At 37.9% G+C, this 12558-nt stretch overlaps 1 protein-coding gene across 1 annotated transcript in view; it reads right to left on the bottom strand.

Annotated features, from left to right (window-relative positions):
- Window positions 1-12558, bottom strand: part of PPP2R5A (protein phosphatase 2 regulatory subunit B'alpha) — a 41984-nt gene that overhangs the window by 27888 nt on the left and 1538 nt on the right. The window lies entirely within an intron of this gene.

The raw sequence follows: 12558 nt of genomic DNA, 5'->3' as shown, positions 1-12558 counted from the left end.
AAAATACTTAATTTGACTGTTGCACTTCATAATGCTTAAACTCTTCCCAGACTATGTCCACTGTTTACAATCCCCCCCCCCCCGCCCCATTACAGACAGTGGGCCAGATAACAAAGGACTAAAAGCAGCAAGCAATTTGACTTGGAAGTTCTTCCTGAGCAGAAGTTTTAAAACATTGAAAGTGCCTGATTGTACAGATTTGTCTTTAAATTGAATGCTTTCAGATTTATAAGGTGATCGATGCAAATCTAAGTATAGAATACTGAGTGAAGAGGCTAATCTTTCCAGGGAGGGCCCAAGCAAAATATAGAAAGAAAAAGAATTCACAAGAGCTACCTCACTGGTACACAACTGAAGACAAAAACACACTACAACAATGTTTTCCTACAATATATTTATCCTTTACATTCACATGCCTTCCTCCTAGAAGGAAAAGATAATTCTCCTTTCTCAACGCAATTGCTTACCCAAGTCCTTCTTGGAAGGAGAGAACCTAACATAGTCCTCGATTCATCAGCAGAAACCACTCTAAATCCACAAAAACTCTCTCAACTACACAAATGGCAAGTTCAAAATTCATAGCTTCCCTGCCAATACAAAACAAACCCTCTCAAACATTTGCAAATGTTTTCCATTCATTTTTTTCAAGTCTCACTAATTAAATATTCCTACTTTTTCCTGAAAGAGCTACCACAGGAAGGTGCAGAGGCCAGAGAAACAAACAACCAAGGAGCTTTGGTCTGACAGCCTCTTAAAGCAGTCCACACACATCGCTTTCAAGTACTTAGAGGACAATGACATTATGGAATGAAGTACCACCTATCTCCTTAGTACTTGGTGACAATTCTACACATTTTCTTGACAAACTAGAGTGCATGACAAGGATCATGTCATAATTATGCTGCATTCCACAGTGTAAAGTTTAGGTAGGACTTAGTCTCTGCTGCCTGGTCACATTTACTGCACTGTATTCAGCCGAACTCAGTGGTGGAGGGATCATGTTGGAGAAGGACAAAGTCTTAACACTGACATGGAAAGAGGAGCACATGGACTACGAGACACACTAGGTCTGGTTCTGGGGCTTTTAAGTTAAAGGAATCAATATTTTTGTACAGCCTGCTCCTTTCAGAGACACCATTAGTCTGAAAAGAAGGTAATGCGACAAACTCTGCCCAACATACATAAACCAAGCATGGGGAGTCCCATTTGACCTAAATTTAATATTTGGTTTTGTCCTGGAGAACTCTTGTATATATGATTGCTGTGATCTCTCCTAGCATCTGAGTGTCAGTGCTGATGTTACAGGCATGGCAAAACACTGCTAGGAGATGATGCAGTTTTGGTGCAGTTGATGTTACAACAGGGCAGAGTGTTTTCCAGGCTCTCAGAAGTCTCCATCTGTAGCTGGACAGGCAGCAAAGTCACTGGCTGACCGAGATTGAGAGAAGTCTCTCTCCCTGCCACCCCCTCTCCCATTTACTCCTCCCTTCCCCTTTTCTGTTCTAGTCACATCCATCCATCAGCACTGGCTCTGGAGCTTGTCAGGCTCTTCCTAAGCTGCTTTAACTCAATAACATGGTCATATTACTGAGGTGTAAATGGCTCTGGAGGGGCCTGATGTGCAGCTCTGGCACAGGATTAGAGATGGGAGCAGAAGCTCTCTGCAGTGAGCTGCTAAGTTAGTTTACCATCTCTTCTGGAACAATATCACCCTAAGTACTGAGGCATGAGATAATGTGTAGGTAAGATTTTTCAGTTAGGTCAGACACATGCCTTTTTCTGCATGTTGTCAGTAAAGAGAACTCTGACTCTGCAGAACAGATAAGGGAGTCAGAACATTATGTATCTTAAAAGTTAACCAGCTCCTTATTCAATAGTAAGTTTGTTCACTAGAGAAGGAGACTTGGAAGACAATGAAGTATAAATGCATTTTCAATCATTATTGAAAGGAAGAGTTATACTACCTAAAGGAGATAAACAAAAACGAAAACAAAGCAAAAAACCCACACAAAACAAACACAAAAAGGATGTGGCACAGAATTGCCAAGTTGGTCAATCCTGTCTAGGACCCTTGTGCTCACACTAATATTTAACCTCTTCATTTCAGAAATCAGGACTGCAAAGGGGCAATCAAGATAACAAGCTGAGCTTCTCCTGTACCTCAGTTTTTAAGTAAACTATTCTGCAGATTGTCATCATGCAACACACTTGTACACTATGGCACCCTCCACATGGTAAATCTCCAGTTTCTTTTGAAATAGTAAGAAGATCAAATGTTTTGCTTGTTGGAATATTCTGAATTTAAGATTATTCTGTGATACATGCCAGGAAAGGAAGGGGGGGGGGGAGGAAATCACATATCAGGAGTAAAACTAGACGAGAATAACAATCAACAATTCCTTTTATTCACACACAGCATGGTAGTTCAGAGAGTTAGTTACAAGTCTAGGCTACAGATAATTTTTAAGTCCTGTAGTAAAAAGTACTCCTGGAAAGCTGCCTCCCACCCAGTAAGATATTGTCTGTTCAGAGAGTCTCATCTGCTGCTCCACGTGGCCAACAGTTGACCTCAACAAATCAGTCCAGAAAATCTGAAAAGCCCCACTGATCTAACAACATCTGTCACAAATTCTGTGACATGGCTTCTTGCAATGATAATGAACTGCAAGTGTCTTATCTAGGTTGTTTCTACCATCTTCCAGGCTTTCTTATAGCCTCACATAGTCAAGAGTTCCCAGCTACTACCATGTTAAATCCCTTGATTTTAATTAAGATTTGAGTCAACCAAGACACTTCAGAGAGTAAGAAAGTACACCACCAAAATTCTTTTGTATTAACAACCCTATTTCTTACTGTTTAATTACAGAAGACAACAAGCAGTTAAGATACAAAAAGTAATACAATTTTTCCTCTTGGACCTTAAAGTTAGACTCGAATAACTGGGCCTACACAATTCACATTATTTCCACCACACTTTCTAAAAAAGAATTAAAGCACCATTGATTCCTTAAATAAATAAAAACTCACCACGCATACCAATCACTGGAACAGGAACGAAAAACACCCTAAAGTCACCTTAACAAAATGTACAAGTTTAACAATACAGAAGCCTCCTCAAGAGCATGCCAGCAGTTCAGAATCCAGCTGAAATTCAGTTCCATGCAACAACAAAAAGGAAAAGCAGGGGAAAAAAATTGTCCAATGGACTGACACAGTTTAATCAGTGCTGCTTTTAAAGTATTGAGAAGTTGAGGAACTTGCACATAACTAACCATACAAAGTTTTGTTCAGAGTGATTCTGTATTTATTAGAAAAGGCAAAGAAGCTTCACTTCTTACACAGCTGAAGTGTTATATTTTCAAAAACAATTACACCCCATTGCTCTTGTACTTGCATCTTGCTCTCACCTATAAGTCAACTATGTTCACTCTAATGCATTCATTTATGGTTTTGGCACACACTGCTATTGTGTTTGCTGCCTTCATTTAAAACCCAAAAAGCAGTTTTAGTGACTGATCATATGGCAGAGCAAGCCTTTTTTGAACATACCCAGAGCCTCTAAAAAAATTAATTTAAAACAGGAACCTGCCTCTTTAAGTGAGAGACTTCTAAATTTAAGGGTGCTAAATCCTATCATGGAATTCATATGCATAGCCAGGTGATTCAGCCAGGAAAAGGGAGAGCAATTAAATTTATTGAATGGGCAATTGTTTCTCAGAAGATGTGAATATGGGATAGGTAGCACCTTTAACTTAAAATTACAGAAATTGATACAAAGGCCCAAGAACTGAAATTGCTCTCCAAACAGAAAAGACAGCTCCTAAACAGCTTTTGAAATACTGAAATGCAACAAAGGTTTTTGTTATGGTAAAACAGAGATGCTTTCAAAAAGTCCTCCTAACAAGAAGGCAAATAAAGACCAAGGTAAAGCCTTGTGGATGTAAACAGGCCCTTTCTTTAAAATCTAAGTCAGGTTATATTGAATGAGCCACAAAGTAAAAGTACCCAGAGAGGCTGCACAAGCAACTTGCCACTCCAGGTAATGCACTCTTCTGCCAGGAAAGTTACCCACCAGCAAAACCCAAGAGACTACTGAAATGGAAGGACACTACAGACCAAGCTTCTGAGAGTGTCAAATCAAAAAGATCAGAAGGGACAATGTTCCCAAAACATGACATTATTTATACTTTTCCACAAATGGAAGCACTTGCCCTTAAAGAAACACTATTTATCAAAGTGTAATGGTTTGACAAAATACTGGATTTTCACATGTAATTCTGAAGATGCCATTAAGCCCTTGAGGGTGTGACAAGGCAGACTCAAAAAAGCCTTTCACATATACCCTGCTAAGAATTAAAAGGATAATCTGAGCAGCTCTGCTCCTTATTTTGCCCCCCAACAGCTGTACTGCCCTGCACAAATTTTACCAGGGCACACAGACAGCTGAAAAGCAGGTGACAAAGTTGTGTGCCACACAGGCTCAGTAAAAATTTCAGCTACATACCCATTATCCACTCCTGCATTAATAGCATTTTCAATTCATAGGGAACTAAACACTCTGCTTGAATGAAACCAATTGATTTGCACCTTGGAAGTCTGAAGGAACAGCAACTGTATTTATAATTTAAGTTCCTTTACATTAAGTCAACTGCAAAACTCCTGTCTTTCATTACCGTAGTTTATAATTACTGAGTGGTAATTATGAAGTATGCCATAAGTGGATCTGTGTGGCATAATATTAACAGATTAAAAATCTATTAACTTATATTCTTCCCCATCATTTCCTCACCATAACCAAATATAAAATTAATTTTGAGTAAAATAATGAAGTTGCTCCAGTTTGACAACACACTAGAACATGCAAGTCAATACAAATCAAGTCTCTTTGTTTATTTTTCAGAAACTGAAGAAATACTCATGTAATTTTTATATGGCAATATTAGTGCTAAGTGAAATATAAAAATACCCTTTATTGAAACCAAGGGTAACTGTTACACGCAATTTAACAGAAGTACAGAAACTCATTTTGCAGTTAATGCAGCACTTAGCTTTCAAACATGAAGGAGATGCATAGAAGAGTAATTTAAATAGGAAATGTGTGCCAGAGGAAACAGTCAATCTAACTTTTCAAAAGACAAGGAAAACCCACCTCTTCCTTTGAATTCCTGTGTAAATCTGCATGGAAGTTACAAGTACTGGATTAACTCCTTGGATAAATACATAGCTTACAAATTGGCTAAACAAGTGTTTCTTACTTTTCAAAGTCTTCTAGGATCAATAATAAAAGGAGAGATTTTATAATCATGTTGCAGTAGCAAGAACTATTATTAAATTAGACAGGAACACAGGTGAAATCCTGGTCGTGCTGCACTCACTGACCCAACTCCTACCAAACTGATCGAGAACAGACCATCCTGAGCAGACAACTATCATGTATTTGTGGCATCTCTTTGCTTAATTTAAGTGAACTAGACATTTAGCCTCATATATGGACAGCTGAGAAAATTTTTTCATCAATTTTAATCATACTCCACCAGTTACACTCTTTCTACCAAAAACTCTAAACACTAAGCATTCAGTAGTGAGGGAACCTGCACTTTAAATCCTCCCCAATTGGCAAAATCTCTTGGCTATTTTTAAACTCAATTTACATCATTTTGGTATATTTGGTTTATTTTGATCCTGCTTCCTACTCTTCAGGAAGAATGAATGAATATGTATTACCAAACCCTGTCCCTCCTTTACTGTGGGACCAAGCCCTTGTCTCTCAAGAGGGCGCTGATACTCACATCTTCATTTTTCTTCTCAAAACAACAGTAACTGTTCTCCTACAGAATCCAACTATGCTGAAATGCACAAGTTTGTTTCCCAAATATAGTTCAAGACCTAAGCTCAGTTCTCACCGTTTGTTGCTTTTACATACATGGGGAACCAAAATTCTGCTGGTTAACAAGACTTCACTCTTACATGTATATCATCTTTCAAGAACAGAAATTGTAGTGGAAAATGTGGTGCACTCTTCAGAAGTTTTACACAATTAAACTAAATCAGAACCTTATTTAAAAAAAAACACTTTCTCCCCCCGTACTCTCACATACAATTTTACTTGGCATGAAATTAATAAAATAAAAACTGTGCCTCTGCATTTTGAAGCACCAAGCATCTACAGAACTAAACCTATTAAATCACTTCTAAAAGCTCACTTGCTTATGCAGTGGTGCACTCTGCTAATCCTTTAATACAACTATAGCAGAAATGAAGCTGTTTCCCCCTTCATGTTTAGACACATTGCTGTGACTTTTTATTCCTGATCGTTTTCAGCCTTCCTGCCCCATGCTATACTGTTCCTTCTCTAAACTTGCTCAACCCACCTCTTCCAGTTCTGAGAAAATCTGTGCCACTGTGCCACTTCCATCATCTGTTATCCACAGTTGGCCAACTCTCCAGGCGTGTGATGGTCTCAGATACAAACTTCTAATCACTCATTTGAAACTTGTATAACATGTGGAAAGCTTTTCTCTTATTGTAGGGAGTAACATAATGATCTTCTAAATTCTTAGTGCTCTAAAAAATTATTTACTAGAAGTAGAACAACATCTATGTTCTATTCAGCATTGTTCTTGGATAGACATGCACAAATGTTTTTGCTGTTACTCTCACCTGAACCTCCCAAATTTGTATTTCTCTTCTGAATCCTATCATATCAACAAAGTTGACAAAACCCATCAATTTCACCAAAGCTTTGCTTGGTAAGATCAAGAGAAACAATGGCAAAGAGAAGAAACTTAAGATGAGAATAAGACAAAAATCTTTTCCCAATAGCAACAGGCAATGCAACAGCACCATTTTTGGTTTTATTTTTTCATCTAAAGCCTTTTTTTCCCACCATATCCATGGCAGCAGTACTATTTTAGTAGGATATAGGTCTGCTAAAGTCTGATCAGACTACTTAGTTCATATCAGACTACTGTTTGTTCCCATAGCCTCCATATCCTTAAAATACTGAGGCTAGTATCCTGTATTTACACTTCACCAGCCTTTCCCAGCTTCACTTCCCACCCCAAATGTACTGTTATGCTCTCCTCCATTTTAAATTCTCAAGAAAAAAAGCTCATTTGATGAACCAGCTAATCTGCAATCAGTTCCTGCAGTACAGAACAAAACCCCTAAGCCTGTGAAGTATCAGGATCATCACAGGACATTCAAAATCCATGGCTGCAGTGAAAAGTTATGATGAAATTAGAAGAGAAGATTGTAAGAAACATTTCCATAAAGTTTCACAGCCAACAGGAGCATTGAGAATCCAAACACTGAGCTCCCTGCAGCCACTGGAGAAGAGCTGACCTCTGCCCTCAGTTCCCTCTTAGGCTTTGCCATTATCTCAGCAGCTCCATACCATTCCTCTACCTGTAATGTACTCCTGGGCTCCTGCTTGTAGAAAATGACAGGTTTTACCTACACTTGGCTGCTGTCCTAGCAGAACTGCAGACAAGAAGACCAAAGAAAGCTACACAGAGCAGCATCCCAGAGCACAGCAGATGGGAGCAGCACAGCAGATCCTGAAGGAGCTCTACATAACAGCTTGGTAAATACCAACATCAGTCTTGCTGCAATTGGACCAAACAAGAATTTGGACCAAATGTATCTCATTTGCATTAAGAACCACGTGCTAAGTTCCAAAGTACATCAAACTCTATTAAATTTCAACACAATTTGTGGTTGTTTTTTTTTTTTTAAATATTGACACTACACAAATTATCTTTCCTCCAGTGTTCAAAGTAGTTTGAATTGGTTTTGCTGAAACTAAGAAAATTAGCTTGAGGAACAGCTGCATATAAAACTGTCCATACTTGGCATGGAAAACTTCAGCCCAAACAGTTCACCAATGTTGTAAGCAATTGAGAACAAGGTCTTGTGAAGGAAAACTGAAGGCAACCTTAACTGTGATGAACTCTCTATGTCAGAAACATACTATGAAATAAGCATCTTGCAGCAACATCATTCACTGGCCACACATTCAGCAAAATGTGAGAGAAACTAGCTCAGTAATTCTCTGATGGAATCAATTATTCAGACTTTAAAAAGAAGCTGTCACCATCTAGTTTCTAGTAGAGCATTTTGCCGAGGGAATCTTCTAAAACAAGTGTTATTAACTACCTATTCATCTAATTGGGCTGCAGTTCCAACCCTCCAAATCCAGAAGCTGCTAAAAGCCGTAATTTTAACCTGCTACATTAAAATAGGAGTCAGAATAACGAGGGTATAGAAGCCAAACTTTACAGCGTTCTCAGTGGAAGTGTCTTTTTTTCATCAGAACACAACACATATCCCCTCTGTGCCTAAAAAGAATATTAATCTGCCAAGAACTGTTGGTATGACACCTTCTCAAAAGCACTGAATGTTTTTAAGATAGATAAATGTTAAAAAAACCCCAAATCTATAGACTGAAGTAATCATCTTTTGATCAGATAGCCTTGCAGCAATAACTAATTCCATTTGAATTTCCTGCAGCAACTAACATTGAATTCAGCACCTGCAAAAACAACTATCTGACTAAACCAGAAAGCAATGAATATGGAAAAAGAAATCTGATACTAAGCTGGCACTCTGAAGATGTGAAAGATTGAAATAGAAAAGTTCATGTGAAGACTGTCAATAGGCTCTATATTTAGGAGTTGCTTTTGATGGAAGTATATTCTAAGACCAAAAATTCAAGTCTACAGATAAAAAAGGTCCATTTGTTAAGAATTAAAAGACTAAAATGTTCCACTCCATAAACTAGGAACAGTTCCTTAATATAGAAAAAAATTCAAACAGCTCGTTTTTCATGGAACTACTACAGCTTTTTCATCTGTTATAGGTTGTTTATTTCTCAAGACTAACTTCATTAAAAAGGAAGTTTTGACTACTTCATAGTGCACCCTGCAGCAATTATAGTAAGAGGTAAACATAAATTCCTCACAGAACATCCTCATTCTTCATCTGAATTAAAGATTCTCACTTTTAAGGAAAAACTTATCCAAGATGATCACAGTTGCAAGGGATGCTGAATACAAAAGGTGGAGGATGGGGGACTACAGAAGTGGAAATAATGAACAAGTGCAAATCTGAGAGAGAAAACTGTCCTTTCACTTATAAATACTTATTAAGCCTGTAGTAAAAGTAAACCATTCTAAAACTTTGAAGCACATTTTCCCTCGGAGAGCAAAGGCAACTTAACACAAGAAGAAAATTCCTCTCCGCTGTTTTTAATTCCACTTATGTCACTCTGAAGCACACACTATAGGACTCAAAACCAGTCAAAGTGTGAGGCTTGAACTGATCCTCAGATTTAACATTAAAATTTTACCTGGCAGCAAGGTTACTAGGCCTCCCTTCAACATTTCCACAAAAGCTGAGCTTGAACACAGCAACTGATTTTTAAGCCAAACCCAAGCTCTCTCTCAAAGGTTTATGTAAAGGCAATAATCAGAGTTAACACCTATTTTATACCCTGTATTTGAATGCTGACACTACACACTAGGAAGTCTTAAAAATGTCTTCTCATTCCAGTACACTCCACCTCTGCAACTCTCAGCCCCACAGAGATCCCTCAAACTATTGATAGTCCATGGCTGAAAGATTTATGGACCACTTTGTAATTTTTCTCTTGTGAGGGTAGGAGGCATCAGGAAAAGTTTATTCTTTCCAGCAGTAGTTGACATGTTTGGTACACAAAAAAACCCCCAATCTATTTGGTTTACAGCCTGACTGGCCACATTAATTGTACTAAATAAAAGCAACAAGTTTTGTTTTCTATTCACCACTTTCCACCTGTATTTCTGCAGGCTGCTTCAGCCAAAAGTGACAGAGACGAGCATGCATCCATCTACTGAAGAGAGTCAGATCAGGTTCCAAGGTCAACTTGCATCTCTTTTTCAAAAATGAAGGTAACTACCATGTTCTATTGCAGTGTCTTAAAACAATTTCCTACTGGGATAAAATTATAACTTCTTAAGACAACAAAAATAACACTCCCTTTGCCAGATTTCTTGAAAAGCAACACTCTCAGAATTGCCTGTGAAATGACAAAATTCAGCTGTCTTCTAGCACATTATCTTGGCTGAAGAGTCGTCAAAATTCTTTTACGATGCAAACTTTAGGTAACAAAATTAAAAGAAGATTGGGGGGGTGGCTGATTAAGCAATATTTTTTCTTTTAAATATAATCACTGTGTCTTCAGTATTTCTTACTCAGTTGTTAAATTATACAGTAAGACAGACACTGTCCTGAATAACAGTGCTTTAGGAAATCTCCTAAATTAACTGAAAAAAAAAAATACTAGATTATTTTGAGTATCCTGCCATCAGTCAGGTTTTGCTGAGCTTTCATCTAAACAGCATGGATACCACCACACACAAAGATAAACTGAGTGTTAATTACAAGACACAATTTTACCATCCCTCCTCTCAATCTCACTCCCCCAACAACATCTCCGAAGGGAGGAGTTCCCACTACTGGGGTACAGCTTGGGACTGTTATCCACTAGTAAGAGAAGTGATGTACCACTGCTAGGAGAAGAAATACACAGCCAGAGTACAGAATTTTGGTAATTCACAGCAGCAGTACAATTAACTGCAGAAATATGTACTTTTAAGATTATCTGTCTAAAGGCTTTGAAACAATACAAATTGTGTCTCACCATCTGAGCTGGCCATTTCAGTGGCAAACAGCCCCTACAGAAAAGGAAAAATCCCACAGCACTCTCTACCCAAGAAGGTACTTCCTAAAGTGATGGGTAATTTCTGCTTTTCTTCTGGAACATCTGTCCCTCCAGTAAAATAGATGCAAGTGTTTTAGGCCAGTCTGACAAACCTGCTGGGGAGTTTTAAAATACTGTTTATACTTATTTCAGAATATTCTCTCTTAAAAGCAATGAAACAAGACAATACCTATAATCGAGATGAAATATTTTACAGCAGCATAATACCAAATTGCTTTTTCATCTAAAAATATTCAATTTTCTCCCAATACAGGTCTGAAATACCTCAGGTTTAACATTTATTTGAAGAGGTCTGTAAAAGCAAAAACTTACTCTAATTACATAAGTGTACACTAAGCACCCACAGGCATCATTGTAATGACTATACTCTCCTATTTTAGCCCATCCCTGGGAATTCTGGCTCATTATTCTGTAGGTGACACTACACTGGCAGCATCAAAACTATTGCTGAATTCCATATCAACTTTTAAGAATAAAGCAAAGCTTTTTCCTCCCAAGACACAGGAGATTAAAACATATAGTTTTATAAAATAATCCATTTGCAGAGAGAGCAAACTCTTTCTAAGCATTTTTTTGGTTTCAGGGGCAAGGAAGGTTTAAGAGGAAAAGGGAGAGAAGGAGCCTTAAGAGATTAAAAGAAACCATCCTATCTCCACAGCTACATTCAGGACAAATATAACACCACAAACCTAAGGGAGAAAAACAAGCAAAAGGAGTGCTGCTTGACTTTCTATAAACTGGCTACTTGGGACACGACAGCTCATAAAAGTATATTTTGGCCACAATTTCTGTTCTGAAGAAGGTCTCCAAGGCAAGACTTCACATCTGAACCACAAGTATAAAGACTGAAGGGATTTTGCTTTAAGAACTTAAGCCAATAAGGCAATTCAAACTACTATAAAACCCAGCATAACTGAAGAAATTCCTCTGCTGGTTTATGGCTTCAAATTTCCAAATATCAGAGGCTGCTGATGCCATGCAAAATTTCTCTGTGATACAAGTAAAAAGCTGTAAAACCACACTGACAAAACTACAAGACTTAATAACGCAGAGTTCAAAACTTATTATTAAAGTCCGAGCTCAGCAAAGAATTAAAACTTGGACATTTTGCTGATTTAGGCTGGAATTGCTCCCTGCCTAACACACGTATGTTTAGCAGTCTGTTGGACCAGGACCCAAACTTTCTGAAGTCTGCCACCTATGTGCAGTATTTACCAAGGGCCTTTACAAAGTCTCAGGTGCGGTTTCTAAAATTCAACTCTGAGGAAAATGCGTTTTCTAAACAGCATAGGAACAGGAGAAACTGAATCCTGATTTCAAACAAATTATCCAGGTTATAAATCCCTCAAATCAAAGTAGTGGACCAAGACAGGACACAACGTCATAGGGAAAAGAAAGCCCAAAACAAGCAGCAAGAACACCCCTGCTGTTGTTAAAACTAACACTAAAAGCACTGCAACAAACATATTAAAACCAAACAAACAACCCTGCCCTTATTACTCCCCTGCCTAAGCTTATTTCTAGTCAATAACATTTCTGTTAAGAGCCAGATTTATGATTCATGTACATCTGCCACTCGAAGAGCAGGAAAAAGTGACTGTCTTAAAATACTAGAGACACGATTGTAAATGCCAAAAAATCAAACGGGAAAAAAAAAACCCTTAGTACCTAGGAAAAATTTTAAGTTTGCTATATCTTATTTGGATTTTGGATATTTTCTGCAAAACAGATTTTTTTTTCCACCATCATATGATGCAGCTTCAAAAGCCTTAGGACTGCAAAGCCAGTGGAAGCAA

This window comes from Cinclus cinclus, chromosome 3 (assembly GCF_963662255.1).
Source record: "Cinclus cinclus chromosome 3, bCinCin1.1, whole genome shotgun sequence".
In the NCBI taxonomy this organism is placed as follows: Eukaryota; Metazoa; Chordata; class Aves; order Passeriformes; family Cinclidae; genus Cinclus; species Cinclus cinclus.
This window is presented reverse-complemented; position numbering and strand designations above follow the sequence as displayed.